Genomic DNA, 10,253 nt, shown 5'->3' with positions numbered 1-10,253 from the left:
CGTACTAGTTTTTCCTATCTTTGTGTGTGTTTCTCTCTGGAAAACACTAGTTAATGGTACTTCCCGGATAACTAAGGAGAAATTAAATCCATCTTTACATCTTCTGGATTCTCAGATAATAGCCTCAAGTCTCTTAAGAAATGACTTGAAGGAGATAATATGATTTCCACTGTTAACATTTTTCTAGGTGCATCAGATTGGAGCTGAGGACTGTCACAGCATCCACCCCTTTACAGCCCTCAAGAAGCAGACAAGTGTTCAAACTAGTTTGAGTTGGTTCTTATGTTTTATCTGTTGAGATGTTCCTCACTGGCCAGCAGTGACAAAATTGATGCCTAGATCGCCAAAGACACTTTAATGTGGAAAAGGATGAAACTAACTGTTTTGTTCAGCTCAAACAAGACGTGCAACCTCAGCAGCATTAGTACGAACATGTCTTCACTAATCTGTCAGCAACTCACATCTGTGAGAGCATGCAGCTGCTAAGTACTGACATCTAGTCATTTTTGGCCTAGTGAATGTGGCTGGCAACATGGGTGTCCAACAGTGATGATGATATGTGAAATAATTTTCCTCTTGACTTAGTAATCTTTAAGAATCCCTCTATACATATAAGTGGAAGCAGGACAAGACTTACTCATTTTGTTTGGTTCTTCTTAAAAACAACAACAAAACCAAACAATATTGGCAGTGATCAGTTGATCATTTGGGTCCTAGAACTCAGCTTAAATTACAGCATGCAGATGTCAGTGTTCATGCCTTGTTGCAGTGTACTCCTAATTATTTTAGAGAAGAAGTTCTATTACATGTATGTTAACATAATACATACCTTATTGCCAGTGCCAGAAATACCATACATCGTCTTCCATAACCTGAGGGAACTGCAATGGAAACTGTATAAAGGCATGGTGAAGAGGAAGAAGTCCAGCCGAAATTTTTGGAGACGAGCAAGTTATGGAATTTCTACAATACTAGATGGAACAGCTGTGAAGACACACTACAACCTCCCTTTGATTTTTAAAGATTCAGTAATTCTGTCAGCTTATCCTGCATATCCTGTTCTACGTCTTGAATTCAAAAGGGAATAACTGCAGCTCAAAATAGGAAGCAAATAAAACTGCAAGTGCCTTAGGCAATTAAAAAATTATCATTATTTTTAGTGTTTCTTTAGTCTGTAACAGTAGCTTGAATTTGAGCCTGAAGCATAACATTCTCGCACTGTACAAACACAACATGATAAGCTGACTTTTCTCCCCAAAGATTTCATTTCTCCATGAATGTGGTACAGGATATAAATGTCAGTCTTCATGAAAACAAAGTTCACTTATTTCTCTGCCTGTTCCGGAGCATAATAAGTAGCTGCTTATGTAAAAACATAATGTATTTTCCTGTAAACTGTAATTCTCAGTCTAGGGAGTCTGGCTCAGCTAACTGCTGTCTAAGATACCCCAGTCAGGGTGTTCCCAGGAATAGGCACATTCTAGGTAAATTAGCCCATTTACCTTGCTGTCAGAGTAAGGCATTACCTTACTCTGCCCTGCCCAGAGTAAGGAACTAAAATCTATCTATCCTTTCTTTCTCTGCATTTTATACCTCTCTCTCTCTCTGCTTTTTTTTTAATTTTTTTTTTTTTTTTTAATTTGGCACTTCTCTACTCTCTTCTGCTTTTTCTTCAAATCACACAAATTCTTAGGTACTTTTTAAATCACCTTTGCTGTTGATGCCTCTTCTTGTCAGTCATCAATCAGTCTTTGCTTGCAAATGCTCAGGGAGCAGTCCTCCTTTCCGTTTGTTTTACATCAGGGGTCAGCTTCCTGATTGTATTCTGTCCCCCTCTTCCACTCTCCTTCCATCCATCAGACTCCTTTCATTTATGATCAAATTCGTTCCATTCTGATTATGAATGAGATGGCTCTGCCAGACCCACTAGTCTCCAAGTGTTAGCAACACCTTTTACTTTCCTGGTTGCCACTGCTAATGAGTTTGTCCAGTGGTGTAGCCTTTCCAAAAAACTCCTGTCTTCCAGTTGTCCCAGTCAGCTCTTCTCCTCAAGCTACTCTGATATAGGTTGGTTTGCTTAGCAATAGGGATTAGTACATTATTTTAAGAACCAATGTAATAGTTTAGCAAAAGGAATCCATAAGTGATAGTTCTGCAACTTCCCATTTCAACTTTAGTGGGTGAACAGTCATGTTTTTCCTCAATAATTCTGCACTGGGGACATAATAGAATACTTTTATCTTTGCCTCAATGATTTAGCTGCATAGAAGTACTGGAGTCACAATGGAATACTTTTATCTTTTGCCTCAAAACATGCAAGGACATTTTCCTCTGGTTCCACAGACATTGTTTTAAAAAGTGGTTCACTATGGCCTAAGCAATGGAAATCTTCCAAACTGAGGAAAAGTGAATGAAGTGAGTCAAAGGGCTCAGTGATGAAGCTGATGTTGAAAAAAAGGGGAAGAAGTAGGTGGGCACTCAACCACCCTAAATACCACTGAGCATGCCCAAGGGGACATTAGTACATGTCTGTGAGACCTTGGAAAAGAGTGAGTACGTTTGCCAAAGTGCTGCGTATGTGTATCTTAGCTGTATAAATGTAGAACCTGAACTCTGAGAGCGCACGCTTTCTTGTCAGTTTGCCCAGTGTGCATCGTGAGGAATAAAGGAATGCCACTTTGTAACATCACAATGGAGTTAGAGATTTCTTCATGGATTTCAGATGACAATTTAGTTTTCCATTGCCTCACGTGCTCTTCCGTCTTCTCTTCTGCAAGCAAGTTATACCCTGGAGATACAGGTGACCGTTGTATTTACAATTGACATTGTGTTTTAACAGAAAACGAAAACAGCCATTTATTCATGGATGAGATGCTGAGCATGGAAACCCTGCTGTTGCACCAGATGGTGTTTACAGAGTTACCTAAAGAAACAGGTGAAGTTGCCTTAGCGACCCTGCCGTAGTCATTCTCATGGAAATCCCACTGTGTTAGAGCTAGGTAAGTATTCCAGACTTATTCTAATGCTGCAAATTATTTCTCCCAGTTGCATAAGGCTTGTGAGAAAGAGCTGTTGGAAATACTCCAAGTAATTTTGTCAGGACGGTATCTCTGATAAAAGGATGCGAAGGTGATCTTCCCCAAGTTAAGTAGAAGGACTCCCAAAAAGAACTATGATAGCGGAGATTATAAAATAAAAATAATATTATACAATTCTAATGCAGAAACAACATTTGATTCCCACAATTCCCCCCTTTTTCTTTTTTATACATTGTTGATTTCTGCAATTCTTTTTTAAGGTTCACTTTTATAGACATCGCCCTCGTCTTCACTTTCTTTATCTCCCATCTCCTCTAATACCAACATTTTTTCCAAATGTAATGGCTCCCTTAGTGCTTGCTTCAATAGTGCTCTCTCTATCAGTCACTCTACTAGTCCCCTCACAAAGGGGATAACACAGCAACCAGTGGCCATCAAGGCTCCTGCTGCTACTATCAAAGAAGTAAATGTGGATACAGTCACCCCTTTCCATTTACCAAACAAGAACTCCAACCATCCAGTGACAGAAGTATCTATTCCTGTTTTGTTTTTTTTTTTTTTCTGCCACTTCAGTGACAAGGGTGGCACCAAGCCCTTGCAGTGCCTTCATTATTATGTCATCCAGAGCTGTGTTATTGGGATGAAGGTGCAACAACGGGTACTCAGCGGTACATATACACTCTTTTATCATATCTTAGGAGATACTATTTTCTCAGGCCACCCTACTTGTGGCATATAACTGTCCTGCAATTCTCTTTATTGCACTCTTTGTATCATTTGTAAATCTCCATTGATTATAACAGATGTAGTTAACCCAATCTACATTCTTGTTGATCATCACCCACCAGGACAGTGACTCAAACCCTGCAACAGTTTGATTTCTCAGCTTAAAATCATCAAGGACAACAAGAAGTGAAAAGTTTAAATCCTTAGGTTGCCCACATACCAAACAATACTGATATGCAATGATGTTTGTCACAAGAGATACATAAAATGCTGCACTCATCAAATCAACATTTCTAACAGTTACAAGAGTCCACATTTCTGTCCTTAGATTCACAGTTTTAAGGGTCCAGCTGATTTCAGTTCTCATTGTGTTCGAGGGACCTTCTTATCTCTAGTATGATGTATCCACAATGCTTTCACTGTTGTGTGGGATGTTAGCAGCGCCTGGAACAGACCTACCCACCTTGGTTCCAGGGGCGAATCTTGAAGAGATTTGTTACATACATATTATCGAGCCACATCAAGGCCTTGGGCTCTAGTTCCTAGAACCAGTTTCTCCTTTTCTCAAAGCTATTCCTGCAGACTTATCACATGCTCAGTTAGTATTTTGCTCCCTACTTGGGTAGAAATTCCCTTTTGTACAACATAAGGCCTTCTGTACAGTATTTTGAAAGGACTTAACCCCTCTTTGGCTCTAGGTTTTGTTCTGGTACTAAGGAGAGCCAAAGGCAACAACCGTGATCAGGATAGTCCAGCTTCCTGTCCCAGTTTTACAACCTGTGATTTAATTAGACAGTTCATCTTTTCCCCCTGACCACTCGCCTGTGGTCTGTGTGCTGTGTGCAATTGCCAATTTATTCCCAATGCTTGCTGACCTCTTGGACAATCTCTGCAATAAAATGAGTTCCCTGGTTGAAGGGTATTGTTGCAGGACTCCCAAACCTTGGAATAATCTCCTGCAAAAGTACCTTGGTTACTTTCTTGGCTCTATTGGTCCTGCAAGGGAATGCTTCTGGTCACCCTGAAAGGGTATTGGTTAGAACTAGCATATATCAAAACCCTCATTTTTCCTGGCAGTTAAAAAAAAATCAATTTGCAATTGTTGTCCTGGAAGGTTCCCTTTCCAACATGCCCCACTTGTATCCTGTTCCTGGTACTAGGATTGTACAGTTACTTTCTGCTGTCTGTACCCGCCATGTTTTATTATGTTCCCTTAGAACCAAATTCTATAAAATACTAATGGGTACAACAGTGTGTCCATCTGGGTATGCACCCATCTGTCAGCTTGCCCTCTTCCCTTCATTAATTAGTTTCCTATCCTTTCTAGAGTACCTTATAGGTTCTAACTAAGGTTCAGGTATTTCAAGTTTACCGTCTGGAATTAAAGCTGTTCACCAATTTCTTTTCCTTCAGCTGCCTGTTTTGCCCCCTGATCCATCATCATATTTCCAGTTTCCTGTACAGTGTCACTCTTCTGATGTCCTTTACAATGTATAACAGCCATGATGTTCTTTGGTAGATTTACATCATGCTGAATTTGTTTTCCTTGTGTGTAAACCACCCCAAAAGCATATTTAGCATCCGTCCATATATTTAAGGTTCTTGTCAAGGCAGTTATTTCAGCCTTCTGAGTGGAAGTCCCCCCAGGTAATGGTTTTGCTTCAATTACCTTGTCAGTAGCAGTTACTGCATGTCCTGCCTTACAGTTTCCTTGTCTTCACAAAACTGCTTCCATCGATGAATCCAGGACTCCTTAGCATCGTCCAACGGTTCCTCCTGTAGGTCTGACCAGCTGGCACAGACAGTCTCCATGCAGTCGCACACTGCTGGCTTGGAGGCAGCTCTGCGTTGGTGTTCTGGGTGTTCAGCAAGTTGCTTCCTTCTCTTTGATCAGTTGTGCTTTCTATTGAGAAACTTGATAGCCATTTCAATCAAGAAATTCAGCAAGCTCACAGTCCATTGTACACAGCTCTTTGTTACTGTAGCATCCACGTACTGCAGTAAAGTTCCACTGTGAGATGGTGAACCCAAATCTCAAGGCTCACGAGTTGACCAGCTCTCAAAAATCAGTGGGCTGTTCCCACAACCCTGGGCATCACTGTGCAGGTTAACTGAATTATTATTATTATTACTTTCAATTTATTTTTTTTTCTTCTCTCCATATTTGAGTTTTCCTATTCAAAGGCAAATAATTTTAGACTTTCTTTGGCAAAACCAGGCAGAAAAAGGTGTACTTCAAGTCCAGAACAGTAAACCCCACCTGCTTATTCCTTAGCTTGGTTAATAAAAATATACACCATGAGTTGTATATATTCAACTTTTCTATTAATTGCCCTCAAATCTTGTACCAAACTATAGCTCTTGCCATCCAATTTTTCATTTGCAAGATTGGGTGTTGTATTTGGATTTCTATCCAATTAGTAATCCAAAATCCAAAAAGTTATTTTTATTTCTTTTATCCTCCTACAATCTTGTATTCTCAAAGGGCATTGCTTTACCCTGGTTGGGCTGGCTCCCATCTTTAACTTAACTTTCATTGGGCTGCATTTTAGATTCTGTCAGGCATCCCTGATGCCTGCAATCCTGTGTATACCCAATTTAGGATTTACGTAACTTCTGGGAGTACAACATTGCTTTTCCCAGTTTGTGTTAAAGCCAGACTTAAAATTTTCAGTCCATTGCTCTTGCTTGACAAGTAGCTCCAATTGTCTCTACTGAATTTGATCTCTACATTCAACTATTCTAACATGTCATGCCCAAATAATCGTTTTGGAGAACCTGGCATGTACAAGAATTTATATATTCCTACTTGTTCTTCTAGCCTGTATTTAATTGGTCCAAAAAAAAAGTAAACTTCTCTTGCCAGTAGCTGCTACAACTATTGCGAAAATCATCTACAGGTAGTAATTCTTGATGTAGCACAGATAAGAGGCACCCAGAGGTACCAGAAAATAAACCTCTTCACCCTGCTTCCCCTGCTGCTTTCGGTCCTGGCAGGGTGGAACTCTCCCTGAGTCCTTCCAGGCTCCCCTTACCTCTTCTTCTAGGTAAGGACATCCCTGTTAACCTTGCTCAACTTTGTCTTCCCCAGTTTGTTTTTCCCAAACCCTTTTCACTTCCAAACTCTCATCATCACAGACATTACTAACATTGTATTTCAGTTTCACCCCCTTCTCTCCCCAGGCTTCCAGTGCTCACACTGGATGTCGGGTTTCCCCAGCTCTGCAGATGACGGCTATTCTCACTTCCAATGTCCGTCCCATCCCCATTCACAAGCACTGCACCCTTCACATCACAGCGGGAGGCTCCGGCCCCCAGTTCTTTCTCCCACTCCAAGTTGTTCTTACAAGCCGCAGTGAGGGGGTGTGCGGGGGATGTGTTCTCGTGCCGGCCCAACTCTAATATCCCAAACTCACTGTTTTCCTTAACCTTTTTGCCATTTTTTTTTTTTTTGTTTGTTTGTTTGTTTTTCCACAATTCCACTATTTGTACCCTCAACTGCAATTCCACATACCATTAACAATTGCAATTCCGCATACCATTAAAAACTGCATTTCCACATACCATTAAAATTGCACTTCCACACAATTTCCACATACCAATAAAATTGCATTTCTGCATTTCCACATCATTAAAACTGCGTTTCCACATACCATTAAAAACTGCATTTCCACATAATTTCCACATACCATTAAAATAACAACTGCATTTCTACATACCATTAAAATTGCATTTCCACATAATTTCCACATCCCATTAAAAACTGCATTTCCACATAATTTCCACATACCATTAAGACAGTTTCTCCTAGTGCCTTCAAAATCCACAAATCAAACAGCACAATTCCTCAACTTCCACAAACACCCAGCACTTGGTCTCATGATTAGGATACTCAATTATACAACTGGTCCCATTACTCCATTTACGTTCCTGGTTTCTTATTCAATATTCCCCCTGGCTCACCAACAATGTTTCTCCAGTGAGCCAAAATACAACCCAAGGGGTCTTCTCATATCACTTTAGACACCCCTTGTTCCATAACAGCCTCGTACACGACATAACATAACACAACACCTTCAGGACATAAACATTTAACAATCACAAAGACAGTGACAATAATCAGTACAATTTATCCTCAGGATCCTTCCTCTCTCTGCCTTCCTCCAGAGCTCAACCTTCCCTCTGTATTCATTTCCCACACTTGTGTAGCTGCCAACCTCCTTCTCCAATAATCAACATATCAACGATAAACATCATTTCCATCCATGAGTACAAATTAGGCCCTAGAAATTGATCTAATTGTTCTGCTACACTTATAGGATCCTCAGTTAAGGAATTCTTCTTGCAACTCCTAACTTCTCTTCTAGTAAAAACAGCAGGCATTACCATACCCTATTTCCCTTTTACCTAAGACTGCCTTAAGAGGACAAAGTGAAGTATTAGTAAGGTTAGTATTAGAGAAAGGAAAACTCTCCAGGTCCCATTCGCATTACTCCAACTCCCTCAGTAATTGAGAGCGCATCCTCTCTCCAGGACCCTGCACAGATCAGCAGCACCCACTTTCCTCCTCTGGAGAGGTCACCGCCGCTTTAGAAATTGCACTGCTTTAGAAATTAAAGGGGGGGAAGTTATCTAAGGGATCCCATTTATGATCTTTCTGCTTCTCTTTCCCATTTCCTTTGAATTTGGACTCCTCGCGAGGAACATTTCTTTACTTCTTGCACTCATTAAGCGACCTAAGCCAATTCTGTTTCAGAAAAAGGAGTCTTACTGTTTACATATAAATACAAAGTCTGATAGGCCCAATTTTCTTCAGACTCCTATTTTGGTCAAAATAATGATTTTCCCTGTAGTGGCTCTCTACTGTATACAGTATTTAATTTTTTTTTTTTTTTTTTTTTCCTGTTCTTTTCCTAGTTTTGGGATTATTTTCCAATTTTGAAATACTTCTCCCAAGGGGCTGGCTCTCTCTAGGCACCATTCCGGGGACCTTTTTCCCCTGCTCTCGGGAACTCCTATTATCCATCCCTCCAGAATGCTACTGTGAACTCCCCAGCTCACAGGTTACCACATTCTGATTCTCGGATTTTGGGCCCAATCCCTCAGGAGTACTACACTCCTATCTCGGATTAATAGGGGTGTACTGCTGGCACTTCGTCAAGTGCACAGGGTACCGCACACCAACAGCTCCCTCCCGAGACGCTTCCTTTCACCAACACAGCCGCTTCGTCCGTCCCTGGCCGTGCCCCTCCCAGGACAGCGGAACCGCAGGTCGGGACTCAGCACTCGCTTCGCACTGACAGCGCGTCTCAGTCACACACACTCAAGAGTCTCAACCGACCCCCAAGGAAAGAGTTCAATGCCCTTACCTTGGTCCGTGCACGAAGTTACCGGGTCGCAATGGCCAACACCCGTGCCTACCTGCCCCTTGGCTTTTACAGAGTCCGTCCTTTATGAAACAGTCTCGGTTTTTTATCGGCCGTACCAAGGAGTCACCCCACCACCCAGACAGGACCGCTGAAATCAGCGGGGTGCACCTATCCTGTGCAGGGCAGTAGGGAAACTCTCAAAGAGGCGATAATAATCCCGGACAAGCCCCCAAATTGTTGGAAATAATCCAAGTAATTTTGTCAGGACGGTATCTCTGATAAAAGCAGAATTTATTCGCGATTGCAATGGCGGGCGTCCCACAAGTAGGAGCGCGCCTATGGACACAACATGACAGCCTTTATACCCTGTTTTCTCCCCCTTGCCTTCCCCCTCCCCTGTTTCCCCAATGGCTGGGTACTCCAGGTTCACAATCTTATCAGAAGGTTTACATTTGTTATTTACTTGTTCATTTATGTGTTATCTGGTGCCAGTCAGTAGTCATCCTGTTGTTTCCAAGATGTCTCGGTGCTCTCCTTGTCCTATTGATATGGTGATTTTCCTTAAAGTCATCATCGTTAAACAAAGAGCACTGGGGGATGATGTCAGGCCTTCCCAATGTCTCTTCAGGCGCTTCCTCGGGCATGCCATGACTTGTTCTTTGGTTTGCTCTCGTGCAGGATATTCTTGCAGTGTATGTGACAAAATATACATATATACACCTATATACAGAGTATGCGTTCCTGGGAAGGTGATCTTCCCCAAGTTAAGTAGAAGGACTCCCAAAAAGAACTATGATAGCGGAGATTATAAAATAAAAATAATATTATACAATTCTAATGCAGAAACAACATTTGATTCCCACAGAGCTGACTGAAATACTCAGCTTGCTTCTACTTTGCACAGCTTTTGTTGTATCCTCACCGAGAGGCTGTCTGCCAGGTGGTGGTAGTGCACTACTTTGTTTTTCTTTTTCAAATATCTGATCTGAAACCTATCAAAGTTAATGAAAACTTACAAGCTTCAATAGGAAGACTAGGAATATAAACCATGAAATTGATTTCTTCTGATGTCCGAAAGATCACTATTCAATGAGTTTCCTGGCTATTTTCTGATAATAGC

The sequence above is a fragment of the Lagopus leucura genome, unplaced genomic scaffold, assembly GCF_019238085.1.
Source record: "Lagopus leucura isolate 7727_CA_CO unplaced genomic scaffold, USGS_WTPT01 Super-Scaffold_100018, whole genome shotgun sequence".
NCBI lineage: Eukaryota > Metazoa > Chordata > Aves > Galliformes > Phasianidae > Lagopus > Lagopus leucura.
Note: the sequence above shows the minus strand (reverse complement) of the source record.